At 36.9% G+C, this 14,593-nt stretch overlaps 1 long non-coding RNA gene and 1 other non-coding gene across 2 annotated transcripts in view; one reads left to right on the top strand and one right to left on the bottom strand.

Moving 5' to 3' along the window:
- Positions 1–14,064, bottom strand: part of LOC121731011 — a 45,303-nt gene extending 31,239 nt beyond the window's left edge. Inside the window, exon 1 of the long non-coding RNA XR_006036178.1 lies at positions 13,898–14,064. This is a non-coding gene — a long non-coding RNA (uncharacterized LOC121731011). The remainder of the gene's footprint in view (positions 1–13,897) is intronic.
- Trnam-cau lies at positions 9,828–9,899 on the top strand. Its single transcript has one exon. It is a non-coding gene; the product is annotated as a tRNA-Met (tRNA).
- Positions 14,065–14,593: the final 529 nt, after the last annotated feature.

Below are 14,593 nucleotides of genomic sequence, written 5' to 3'. Positions count from 1 at the left end.
AGTTGATTTGAGGGATGCGATGATTGGATTGCTTTTGTTTGGGTTAAGTTGCTATTGATAAGTCGGATGCAAGATGGTTTGTGCGGCCTCTCGATTCATGATGGATCAATACGTGTAAAAGGGTATATTCGTCTATGCTTGCCCATGAGTCAATGTGGTCTTTATACTATGTATAGGCAGCTTTAAGATCATGGAGGTAAACATGGAAACAATTAAATACGTGAGTAAAAGAACCAGATAAGCAACATTTTGTAACAGAAGGAAAATTTCTAATTTTTTTCTTATAATTAAAAAAAACGTTTAACTTACCTACTACATCATCTAGCTAATATATCTGGCTACACATAAAATACACAGTTTTTTTATTTCAAATCATTTTCCGGCCCAAAAGCCTCTATTTATGCAAAAAAACGGCAATTTTTAACTGTTACTTACCTGCTTCTACTTACTAACTTACGTCTTCAATTGTGAAAACAACTGTAGGAGACCATCATGGTTATCCATCATGGCTCAACGTAGAAGGTGGCCTTTAGAAAACCAATGCAAGAAGAGAAGCTCCTACTTTAAGTTTAACGTTTACTTTAATACTTCTCTGACCTACAAAAAATACCAAACTAGTTTTCTTCTGCACATCTCTTGCTCCAAACCCTCTATATATCACCGAAAATCGATATGATACAGATATTGCATTTGATTAAATGTGCTGGTACGTCTTAGATGCAGGGTCGCCTACTTAGTATTCCGCTCAGCGCCGGCCCTGTATTGATTGCTCCCGGCCTGTAGGGATGTTTAAAACAATCAAGGAAGTAACGATTTTTTGTGTAGACGATGTTTTTTTAATTTTTTGGTTATGTAAGCTTAGGTCGGCAGTAGAGTTCAGTATATTTTATTTATAGATATTATGATAGTCAGTGGACCTTTTCGCTAGATGTCGCTGTTTTGTTTTTAAATACTAATTTAAAAAACATCCAAAGCCTAAAACTTGAATTATGAGCTACGTAATATTTTGCTAATTTTATCACTTTGCATATTGTCACTTATAAATATAGTTTTGTAAAGCTTTAATTGATAACTTTGATCATGGTATTATACTTATTGGTTTCTATATCCACTGCATGTAATAAATGTATAACTAAATACACTTTACGAAAGTTATACCGATTTCCATATCGGCTGGAAGCATCTTCGCATATGTGTAATATATTCAGTATACTTCAGTATAGTTTAACTTACTTTCAGTCGGTAACTAGAACTGTACTGCGCAAACAGTTCTCTGTAATGCTAGTTTATACTGGAGTATACCATATTGCAGTATAATCCAAAAGAGTACACTAGTATAAAGTTATTAGTTACCTTATCCTACTCAATAGAGTCTATGTAGAAAATGTGTAGTCGTCTACTCTACACATATTAAAAACTAATATTTTTCAAAACACTTTTAAAATGTCAAGTATATTCTCGAATACTCAATTTACATTATCTTTAATTTATATGCGAACGAAAATATATACATAGCTAAAGCTTGCATTAGCTTTGTCCACACTGTGCCTTTTTTTGTTCGTCAAGGGTATGCGTCATAGCGCAGTTAACAACGTACGTGAGGCATGCCCGCGACGCATGCGCTCTGACCGTATCCAAAACTTTCGCTTAGTTCGATTTTTTTATGAAATTTCTTATGACCAATTAAGCCGCACATATTCCACCCAGTAAAATGTTCTCGTCGTACATGTTACAAAGCTGACAGACACTGCAACTGAACAAAAATGACAATGTTGGCGTTGCGTTCGTTAACGCATTCAATTATTGAAAGCGCCAAACGAAAGTTGAATACAAAGAAGATGACGAAAATTGAAGACGAAAGCGCATAGTGTGGACATAGCTTACAGGACAGAAATTATGCCATCGCTATTGCTTGCCTATGAAAATAAAAATAGCTGAATATTCGTGTGTATAAGGCGGTATAGCTTATACATATTTTTTTGTAAAATTTCAATCAAATTGGGTCTAGTGTAGTATGTAATGACTTTAGACTGAATACTTGTAACAGCGTTAGCACCTCACTAACCCTTCAAGCGGTGCCTCGGGACAGAAAGACCCCTTCGCACTCAGTTAGGACACGGCGATTGTTCGTGATGATAAAACTAAGGAAGTTTCAAGCGGGATGCAGTGTCAAACGGCCATTCCATGTTATGCTGTTTATTGCCACCGGGTTATCGGATACGGTAGTAAATAGATAGAGAAATATGTGTTTGGCTTTTAAATCCTTATCATCGCATAGTATGAAAAAAAGAATAGCATGAAGTCAGAAAAAATATGAAGCGAAAAGTGTTTTATTTCGAAATTAGTGAGCAACTTACTCTTTCTACCTACTTGGTGTCTGCAACCGGTTTCTAGGCTATAGAGTCATTTAAATTACACTCAACATTTTTGTTGGACAGTTTTGTTAACACTCTACAAAGGATGTCGTACTGACTTACTAACAAAAGATTGCGCTAACGCCTCTGACCATGAATAAAAATCGATACCAACCACCACAAAGGCCGGGATTAGCGGACCTTATCCTCAATTTCATCTAAATACGGGGTTTAATCCCATACAACACAATGGTGACAAAAATAATAAATATGGCCTGGTACCGCCCACCGCACAATGGTCTCCTAGACCGGCGCGATATTTTTGTATTGGGGGCGATTAATCGAGGGTTGATGTAACAAATGATACTGTGGACTATTCCACGTAGTTGTTTAGAGAAAATATTTTTAGATTTAGATAGATTAATACTCCAAAATAATAACAGCTATAAGTATGAGACTACTTGAATTAAACTTATTAGAACTATAATTACTAACACATAGTATTTAGTAAAAAGCGGTGCCTATTAGGTAATAAATAAAATCGTAATCATTAGTAAGAACGTTGCAAAACTTGTATTAAATTTGAGCGATTAGGAGTTATGATAATATGATTGACATTCTCGTAGACATAATTTTTCTTCTACGTCTTTCGTAGACCGCTACGAAAATTTAATTAGGAGAGAAATTGATTCACAGTGATATCGTCTTCAAATTTTGTGCTAGAAACTGTGCTGTTTTTTATGAACCTATGCTGTTACTCTGCTAGACAAACGTTCATCCAGTTGTTTTCGTCTTCCCAAAACACCGATTTAACAGAAAAAAAAACAATAACGACGGTAATTCACACAGTCGCCGTCTAGATGTTCGACATTCAGACAATACAATTCCCGAATCACGCCTAATCTCCTAACAAAGCGATGTTGGAACATTTTGGCGCGGGAATAATGAAGGGCACGCGCTGCCGTCACAATGGCCGCGTGGCGATCGCTATCGATGCACGAGAGAAACAAAACGCACGCTAAAACATTAGGATGTGGGTGACGCATCATGGCGCAAGGGATGGGATAAGTCCTGGCCGGATCAGAAGTGGGATCGTATTGTGTTAACAGTGGCAAGGTTTTGAAGGAAGCTGTAGACTGTAGGGTAGATGTGGATGATGATATTTATAAATTTACATTTTTGTAAAATGTATGTGATGCCGATAGAGAGGGAAGAAGGAAGGGATCTTATGCCCTCGCAGTTGCTGGGACGCCGTGACTGGGAAAAAATATACAGTGTCTACCATGGTCCATGTGTGATGTCAGTTGTTACTATTTTATTGGAGGCTGTGGCTGTCGATAGTTAAACGACACAACGATAACAATTAATCTTCAAAATGAATGCATTTGTATTACGTCGCGTTGCGTCTCGGCGTAAACTGAACTCTACCTAGATTAGTTTGAGGTGAGGAGCTAAATTTATTTATTTATTTATTTATTTATTAACACTTTATGCAAATTTACAAAGGTGGGCTTAATGCCTTGTGGCATTCTCTACCAACCAACCTTAGGGTGATACTGAGAATGTATAATACAGGCGCATTCGTGGTAATGAGACACAAAGGATTAACGATAAAATAAATCGATTTATGTATATATATATATATACATATAAATAATGAATAAAACTATATTTACTTATATAAGTTTAATTATAATAAACATACATAAACAATAATATACATATTATATAATATAAATAGATATAATATTCATAAACTATAGAATATATACCTACATAAAGTATGTCATTGCAAAGCTTTAGTATCAATGAGAAAAAAAAGTTATATTGTCAAATATTAATTCCAATTTAACAATTTAAATTTCAACGACAATAATAATATTAAACTTAAGTTTATATAATAAAAGTATAATGTTACTATTTTTCCCACTTCTGAATTGTCCTGACCATTCCCACATATTCCAAACTCATGGTCACCGTACACAGAAGTCGTAAAATACTATATATTTATTACACGATACACTGCAAGTGATAGTGTATCGCGACGATTTTTCATTTCCTCCTCTCATCTGCATAATAGTTCCGTCCCGAAACGTGCCGATGTCACATAAACATTATGATTGTAACGTTGTTGTACTTTTGTCATAGAAGAACAATTGTAAATACCTAATTCCTGGATACCGTTCTTTTTCAAATGTAACCTATATTTGGAGTTTTTACGTTGTTAAGCATTCGTGTACTAACCCACCAAAAATTACGTATTGAGTTATGAATGCAGTTATGTTGTTTAGATAATTTAGAACAAGACTGCATTCAAATTTTAACAACGAAAAAATTGTGGGTTAGGACACTAATGCTTAACAGCGACCATTTATACTGTGCCTACCTATACACTCACAAGCATTATTTTCTAATGATCTGATAATATTATTATATATACTTATATTTATGTTTATTCGGTATTAGTTTTTATTATTCGTAGTTATTTAGACAGATCTGTAGTTTCGTAGCATAGAGCTACGAGATCGCTACGAATTTTTAAAATTAGTTTTCTCTATGATGCCATGACTCTATAATGTTAATGACTTACTCACAAATTACATAATAATAAATAAAATGTTATAGACTTCTGAGTGGAGGTTTTTTCACTAGCCTTGAAGAACTACAATTTACATTACAGTGCAAATTCTAGTTACCTTTTTCATGGTGAATTATAAAAACTGAAACAAGTTTAACACGCAAGTCACAATGACAGGCGTCCATACTATATACGTAGTTTGTAATTTATTCAACATTTTAGTTTATAAATTACTGTACTATCTTCGCCGCGTCTTCGCCGCGTGAAAAATTCCTGACATACAAACTTTATTGGACACCCCGGTGAAATTTTGAACACTCTTTTTTTACTGTAGAAATTTTTATAAGTAACTCATAAAAAATTGGTTTTCTATTAAAGTGATTTTTTTTAAAATTAGTAAATCCTGAGATCCATACAACGTCACAAAGTTACAAACTTCATTATAATCATTGTAAATAGCTTCTAAATATACAAAATTATTGTGTACTCAATATTTAATAGAGAGGACTAGCGAAAATACGTCATAAAATAGGTTAACCATATTTTAGCTCAGGACAATAACGGGCTAGCTGTCCCCTGCGTGTGTCCATTGTTATGGCCGGGATAATTAGGAGCTAGTTCACACTACTGTTTAGTGGTACCAAGTACAGTACAAAGACATGCAGTAAACCTATAGTGGAACCACAACACAAAGATGTAATAGTGAGATGGTTCTCTGTCTCACTATACTGATTTTGATTGCCCTGTAGGTTTGACTTCTGAAAATAATTCAGCATCTATTTATCGTATGCGTGGGAGAGCCATGCTTCGGCACGAATGGGCCGGCTCGACCGGAGAAATACCACGTTCTCACAGAAAACCGGCATGAAACAGCTCTTGCGATGTGTTTCGCTGTGTGAGTGAGTTTACCGGAGGCCCAATCCCCTACCCTATCACCATCCCTACCCTCCCCTTCCCTTCCCTACCTTCCCCTATTACCCTATTCCCTCTTAAAAGGCCGGCAATGCACTTGCAGCGCTTATGATGCTGCGGGTGTCCATGGGCGACGGAAGTTGCTTTCCATCAGGTGACCCGTTTGCTCGTTTGCCCCCTTATTTCATAAAAAAAACCAAACTCGAAATAACGCTGTAGAAGACCAAACAAACTATCCTGAATAGCGCCTATCGAAATTTCTGAAATCTGGGCGACATAATACTTTCATTTCTTAGAAGTTTGTCGCCCTATTAATGTTGTATACGATCTGAAAGTCTTCCTTTGATGCTCTGTAGAATATTCCCAGTGAAAAGGCAAAACAACGGTTGCCGGATCAGCTAGTAGAGCTAGTACCCTACAAACTCCTCCAAATAGCCTAAAAACCATAAATTTCATTCCAGAATCCATTAATATTTCATCTCGTAAAAGTTCACGTCAACTAATAAGTATATCTCATAAAACAATTCGCAAAAATGTTCACATAATTTATTAATATCAACCAACGGGACCATTCATGAAGATTTTATCGTAAAAGTACCTACGGGACTTTTCCAGGCATGTAATATTCAACTCTATACCCTGGTTATAGGGATAAATTTGGCTTGTGGGTGTTAAACGGTGTTTGACTAACGACACCTTAATGTTGAGTATTTAGTCGGTAGTATTGTGCGCGGGTAATGTATCGAAAAGTTTTAATTTTTTGTTTATGACCTACCCCGGTCACCCCTTTTATTGCTTTGATGTGTCGCCCGATAGTTTGAGGGTTAAACTCGATTTTAAGACAAATCCATACCTCCATACTAATATTATAAATGCGAAAGTCTGTCTGTCTATTACTTGTCACGCCCTGAACCGATATTGCAGAAAGGGGTACGAAGATTTTGGCCGACCTACCGTACCGCTATTGTGTTTTTCTGCGTTCACGAATATTTTTTTCAAAAATGGATAGCTAACATCAATACAAACAAAAAATTATCTTGGACAAAACCACGTAAGGTGTTACATTTCGAAGATAATAATATGAGCTGCCAAAGTTTTACCAATTTAAGATATTGCAACTTTGGCAGCTCAAATCTTGGAAATGTGACACTTTACGCGGTTTTGTTCAAGATTATTTTTTGCTTGTATGCTATGCATTTTTGAAAAAAATATTCGTGAACGCGGAAAAACACAATGACGGAAAGTAGGTCAGCCAGGCTCTATACAAAAATCTTCATACCCCTTTGATGTGAAGATACTGTGAGTCCCTCGAAAGGAAGTAGGATACTTTTTACCCGCAAAATGCACGGTTTCCGAGCGATCAACGAAATTTGTTTTGGTCATCTAATTTTAGACAATAGGTACCTATTTAGAAAATCCTGACGCATTTTGGACGTTGCAAATTGTACACGACGACGTCTCTGACGACCTCTGTGGCTCAGTTGGTGGGCTGTTGGTAGCTCAAGCCGGGGTTCGCGGGTTCGAATCCCGCCGACGGAACAAAGTTTTCAAAGTTCCTGGGTCATGGATGTGTACCTATTAAATATGTGTATAATATAATAAAATCTTAAATATATGTATAGTGTAAAAGAATTAAATATATATCCGTTGTCTGGTACCCGTAACACAAGTCCGTCAGGTACTTAGCACGGGGCCAGACTGACGTGGTGAGAAGCGTCCATAGATAATTATTATTATATTATTAAATTAATACTAATGAAATGATGCGCTTCTGTTGAGATGCCGACGCGACACCACCCGGATATTTTACCGGGATGAAAAGTAATCTTATGTCCTTTCCCGGAACTCAAAGTATCTCCATTTCCACAATATCGGTTCAATGGTTTTTTTAAATGAAATAAGGGGGCAAACGAGCAAACGGGTCACCTGATGGAAAACAACTTCCGTCGCCCATGGACACTCGCAGCATCAGAAAAGCTGCAGGTGCGTTGCCGGCCTTTTAAGAGGGAATAGGGTATTAGGGGAGGGTAGGGATGGGAAGGAAAGGGAATAGGGGAGGGTAGGGAAGGGAATAGAGTAGGATGGGCCTCTACTAAACTCACTCACTCTGCGAAACACAGCGCAAGCGCTGTTTCACGCCTGTTTTCTGTGAGAACGTGGTATTTCTCCGGTCGAGCCGGCCCATTCATGCCGAAGCATGGCTCTCCCACGGTTTGACACACTATCGCATTTAAAATATTATGTTTAGCACTGTTACAGTTCCACTTTTCATCCCCCATCACTAACACCATGAAAAGGCAGGTCTCAAGTCATCCAGTGCAGGTGCATATAAGCCCCTAAGTGAGATTAACACTATACCGCTCGGTGGGGGTCCATGGTACCCCATTGTACCATTTATTGAGCCGCAGACTCCCCGAGGTGCATTGTGCCCGAACTGGCCCGTTATTAAAATGATACGCCATATTTGTCCCAACTAGTGGATAATTAGTATAACTTTTTCCTTTGGGACAACTTTGTCCTTAGTATTTCGAATGTGTACTATTATTTTTTCTATACGGCATAATTAGGGAGTGAAAATAGTACAATAGAAAAGAAAGCTTGCAGTCGCCTTTAGGAAAACTTCGTAGTATTGGAAGATAGTTACAATTACTGAAAGACGTATAAAGTGTTTGTCCTTTTCCACCTCATCAAAACATAAAGATATTATTATTAGTAACTGTAGGGAATTAATGTTAAAAATTAATAATCTATATCTATATATATAAAACTCAATGGTGACTGACTGATTGACATAGTGATCTATCAACGCACAGCCCAAACCACTGGACGGATCGGGCTGAAATTTGGCATGCAGGTAGATGTTATGACGTAGGCATCCGCTAAGAAAGGATTTTGATAAATTCCAACCCCAAGGGGTTCAAATAGGGGATGAAAGTTTGTATATAATAATACTTCTTAATGCGAGCGAAGCCGCGGGCAAAAGCTCGTAATATATAAAACTCAAAAGTGACTGACTGACATGGTGATCTATCAACGCACAGCCCAAACCACTGGACGGATCGGGCTGAAATTTTGCATGTAGGTAGATGTTATGATGTAGGCATATGCTAAGAAAGGATTATGATCAATTCTACCCCCAAGGTGTCAAAATAGGGGATGAAAGTTTGTATACAATAATACTTGCTAACGCGAGCGAATCCGCGGGCAAAATCTCGTTTATTATAAACTTTTTTGGAATATCTCTATGTTGCCCAGTGGTTATTTAATTCGACAGGTTACGTTGTTCAATACCAGTACAATTTCTTACTGTGAGGAATTGTACTTGTACTGAGGACTTTAGGTACCAGTCCTTACAAGACTTGAACTTAAAACCTCTCTCAACCTTATGCGTGCCTGGTACTCGCGAGTCGCGACGAACAATGACATTGACGTATTGATTTTTTAACGCAAAAATTATTGAAGTGGTTTGCCGCGGGCATTTTGCTCACTGGTCCTTTTAAGCCCTTGCATTAGCTATTAAAAAGTTATAGAAAACACTCCCCAAGTACCGCTTCGGGCTACTGATATTGTGTATAAGTTTTGAGCTCTACAGGACATTTTGTCAAGTGTTTTTCACTTACTATTGAGTTTATATAAATGGGTTACGTTTTGAAGTGTCGCGAGACTGTCGGATCAGCTGTTCATCTAGTTTGTGAGGTTCTCAGGAAAAAAGATAAGACAAGTCAATGTATGTATTTTTGTGCCCTTATAAGGTCTTCTGCTGCTGGTCTAATATAACTTATTTGGTATTATTTGTTGCTTTTTAATAATTTATTATCTGACATCTTGGCTTACATTCATCAGTAGTAGGCAATTGACTGATGATGATGATTTGTCATCTAGACTGATTTGCCTTGATGACGTAATGGCAATTAATTTGATGTGTGACGTAATCCAGACTATGCGAGCTAATTCTGTAGCCTAATTTCGTCACCCTGTCAGGGAGCAGAGTGGCGCAGTGGAAGCGTGCTGGGCCCATAACCCAGAGGTCCGTGGATCGAAACCACGCTCTGCTATAAACATTTTTTATGTTTTCCTTTAATTACATTTTCAATACCGGCTTAGAAAAAATGTTTTTTTTTTAATTCAAAACACTAAAGATGGACAGTTTATATGGCTGCATGTTCCAAACGCACACTAAAGTTTGCTAAAATGACGCACTTATATTTTCAGGGTTAGAAATTATCATATTTCTCCTTTGATAACGATTATTTTGCTTGTTAACCGACTTGCAAATACGTTATATACATTTCTAGTTACTGCATACCTTCCCCTGGCCCTAATAAATTAATTCACGATCAAAAACAACACAACACAATATTTTTTCAAGTCCGTCTTGTACCTTGGATCGACGGCAGTGAACCGAGAGTTGGTGTAACAAACCGACAGACAAACAAACGCGGTTTGTTTTATCATGGGATATTGATAACGTAACACACGTGCAGCCCGCCGGCCATTAGGGTCGGGACACATCGAGCGTTAAAGCCTAAATTGTAATTTGAATTGGCGCATCGCAGACGACAGACTATCCGTGAGTAGTGACGCACTTTTTAGTCCGTGGAAATAGTACGTATGCAATTATATGCAGTAACGCATATAATTGCATACGTGTGCGTTACTGCATATTATAATTGCATACGTACTATTTTCACGGACTAAAAAGTGCGTCACGGATAGTCTGTCGTCTGCGCTGTGCCTAAGTTTGTTAACAAGGGCATCGTTTAACACAAGCGTGGACTTTATGTTCAAAAACATTAGTCGACTTAAGAAATTATATAAAACTAGATGAAAATTATGTTTATCGCGCGGGAACCGTATATTTTTTCCGGGATAATAGTATCCTACGTCCTTTCCTGGGACCCAAAGCATATCCATACCAAATTTTATCAAAATCGGTTTAGTGGTTTGGGCGTGAAGAGGTAACAGACAGACAGACACACGTTCGCATTTATTATATGAGTATGTATATTGTATACTACTTTATACGGAAAACGTTATTTTGAATTTAAAAAATTATATGAGTCTGTGCCATTGGATTGAACTCTGTACTACCAGTTATTCCCAGTATAGAATATTAATATCTATATATCAATACGCAAGCGAAAAACTTTGTCTCCCTTTTGACGAAAAATGCGGAAACGTAGGTGAATGAAATTTTGCACAGTTATAGTTTATATGGTGAAGGAGTGCACCGAGCTAATATTATTTTGAAATTATGCTGTTATCACACATTTTTTTAAGAAATAAAACATTACACACATTACAACACGCACACTCAAGAAGATGACAGATTTTTGAGTGACAAACCTATACTTACGAATTATTTATGATTAAAGTCTGTTGACAACAAGTTGACAAATTAAAAATGGATTATAGTTTTTTTTTATTGAATCTTAGATACTATTAGACAATGCTTACACGACCAGTCTGAGAGCTGAGTCCCAGAGATGAGAGTTGAAAAAAAATATTATAAAGTCAATATTTTTTTACAAATTAAACGTAGTTGTCCTAATGTCGTTGAATCTAAGGTCGAATTTCGACCATTGGGCGATCTCTAGTAATAATAGATAGCAATGTTTAGTGATGACGATGATGATAATAATGACATTGTCCAGTGTGAGCAGACCCTTATTATATTTGCATACAACTTGTTTAAAACTGCCGATACAGTTAGAATGTCTGTTTAGTTAACTGAAAAATGTATGTACAAAAATGTTCGCATGAAAAAATCTGTGAACAATAATAGATGTTGAGGTATTTTTATACATCAATGTTTGTGTTTGTATTTTGTAGTTTGTAATTTGGAAAGCCTGTATTTACGGTTAGTTCTATTTTTGCAATAACTTTTTTTCAGCTGATGTCCTGAAGCAAAGTGTTAATTGGGTATAGCTTAGCCAAAAGAGTAGACAATTTTAAGAGTTGAACTAAAATTTTTTATACAAATTTTTGCCACACTTAAGCATTTTACTTTAAAATATGCCAAATAAACTAGCGATCCTCCTATTGGTAAATCTTCAAGGTAAAGCTTTTGATTTATGAATCTAAAATAAGTCCTTCCAAAACATAAAAAAAATTTGAAATGCATGGTCATGAACCTATTACATTAAAGATGTAATAGGTTCATGAAAAGTCCATGTTCACGGTATATTTTTTCAAAACAACAAGTACATAGTGTCTAATTACATAAGGCCAACTAACTCCCCCTTGCAACTACCCTCATATTATGTAAATTCCAATTTTAAACCACTTGTTATCTAGTTAGCAACGAAAAATACCTACCGGGGTCGAGCTAGCCCGGGGCTGCCAGCTCAGCGTTAACAATCGATGCCAATTGACAAACGAAGCATTCGCCTGTCAAATTCTAGTTTTCAGAGTAACAAAAGTGATGACAACCCTAGCGCGCGTTGTATGGGAGTTGGCGCGCGAAATGTGACTCTATCACAGCGCGCTGCAAGCGACGCGGTGCTAGGGGTGTGCAAAATGAATTTTGCGTACCGCCTATGCCATAGGTGCGTAATGGGTGCCTTGTTATGATAATCGCTGCCCTGCGGCCCTATAGGGGCTCGGAGTTAAGACTGCTCGATGGCCATCGATTGGGTCCCATTTCTGGTTACGATCTTGAGAGAATTTGGTTACTTAGCGTCAGGCCGATACTAGATAAGTTATAATGCAAGGAGCTCGAAATTCGTCCTTTTGCATTGAGTTTATCACCTATCTTCTTGTGTAGTAAATGAAGTTTAATTTTATTCATATTGTCTTAGACAACATTGTGTCACGTTTTCTCTGTAAACTGAAACTTAGTCTGATGTCAATGATACTCTACTTATACATATATGTTACGTCCATACTATTTTCCGGCTTAAATCTCTTCCGAACAATTTTCAAATTCAAAATTGCAAACATTGACAAATTTGACAGATAAATGAAACAAAAGATACGAAAAACTATTTACATAAAAGAGACAGTTCTATTTTTAAACGTCGAATCGTATTGCTGTCTCTTTCTTCGCCTGAGCTATGACGTAAATTCGATTTTTTCCAGATTGTTAAAAAAATTATTGAAAATGTAAATAATCGAGGTATTTACTGCAATTAAGACATGTGGTAAGAGATTCCATGTGTTTTGTTTACTTTCGAGTCATAATTGGTACATTTTCGAAACACGCACGACGTCATTTTCAATTTATTTAGGTAAGACAAGACGCGGCACGTTTGTGACTGCGCTCGATGCAAACTAAACAACAGACGGCCCAATTGGGCCGTATTTGAATCTTCACAACGCGCGCGGTAATAACATATCTGCTTTGAGTTTTCATCATTGTCTGATGTAGATAATATTATACTCAATTAGATCATGATAATATTATATTATTATATAAAAATCTGTACGGTTCTGATGCTACCAATTTGAATGTATCTTCTTCATCGTGCTATCATACAATACAATGTCACATGATTTAGTGGAGCTTCAATATTTTGTTTACTTTACGACAAGAAACATCCACAACAAAACACAAAACCTCATTTTTAGAAGTCGGTAAATGAATCGCGGAGTTGGGCTACACCTCCCAAGCCGCGTCGTCACGTCCCGACTCCGCATACCCTCACTGATGAGGTTATAAAACGTCTCTCCAAACATAGCTCCTTTATTAAAATTCCACATTCAATATCATAGACAACGCCAAAAGTATGTAGGGTACAATTAATTATAAACATGACAGTTCTTTATTTGCTGAGGAATAATAATTAAAAGCTGGTAAGTCAAGACGTAGAAACATGGTTCAGGGGAACTGGAAACAAACACCTAAATTTTTACTTTTTCTCATAAACAATCTCATGACTGCGCAATAAAGTCGGATCCAAGAAAACAAATGTAAAGTTTTTTGAGCTTTTAACAATCATGATAATTTTTCTGTATTGTTATAATGTAGAATCGTAGACGTCGACGGAAAAAATAACAACTAATAGAAGCATGCACACGTACATAACATTAGATGAAATCAAATAATATTTACCTCCTTGCCTATCTTCTGTCTCTTTCCCGCCACCCGTCTCCTTCACACGTGACGTCAGCTGTCACTTTGGCATTTATGACGTTTGCGTATCGACCGCCGCGATTATCTTTTTTTACTCGCAACACGCTAGAGGCAGCGAGTTAGCTGAAAGACGTAGCCGCACTGAACACGAGCCCGCTCGCTCGTTGTAAATTTTCAATTCAAGCAGGGTCTTTATAAGGGTAGTGACGTCGCACATTTACATATTTGAGTAATAAACTGAGCGAGTTCGATTTAAATTCGGTCTACATTCTTCGCAAAAAGTTTTGTAAACAGATGAGTTTTGTTTTTATGCGCGTGTCCGCGACTCTGCACGGTGGAGACGATTGATTGGGTCAATGATTTACTTAATCATTAAAATTAATTTATTTACGTACAACATTTTTTAACAACAAATAAATATAAAAGGTCTGCTCGTCTGTGTCTGGCATATTAAAAAAATCACACGACGGACAAAGTCAGCGGACTTTAAATGGTTATACACTACGTAATATCTTTATAAGTAAGTAAATGTTATGCCTCACTTCACATGCTACTAGTCACAGTCTTCTACAAGTAAAATATAATGGATGTAAAGTACATACTGCGAATCATACTTGCGAAAGTCTGAAAAACTCCCATAAAACGTTAAAAACGCAGGAGAATTGAATTGACAAG

Source organism: Aricia agestis, chromosome 10, assembly GCF_905147365.1.
Source record: "Aricia agestis chromosome 10, ilAriAges1.1, whole genome shotgun sequence".
Taxonomy (NCBI): domain Eukaryota; kingdom Metazoa; phylum Arthropoda; class Insecta; order Lepidoptera; family Lycaenidae; genus Aricia; species Aricia agestis.
Note: the sequence above shows the minus strand (reverse complement) of the source record. Positions and strands in the feature narration are given on the sequence as shown.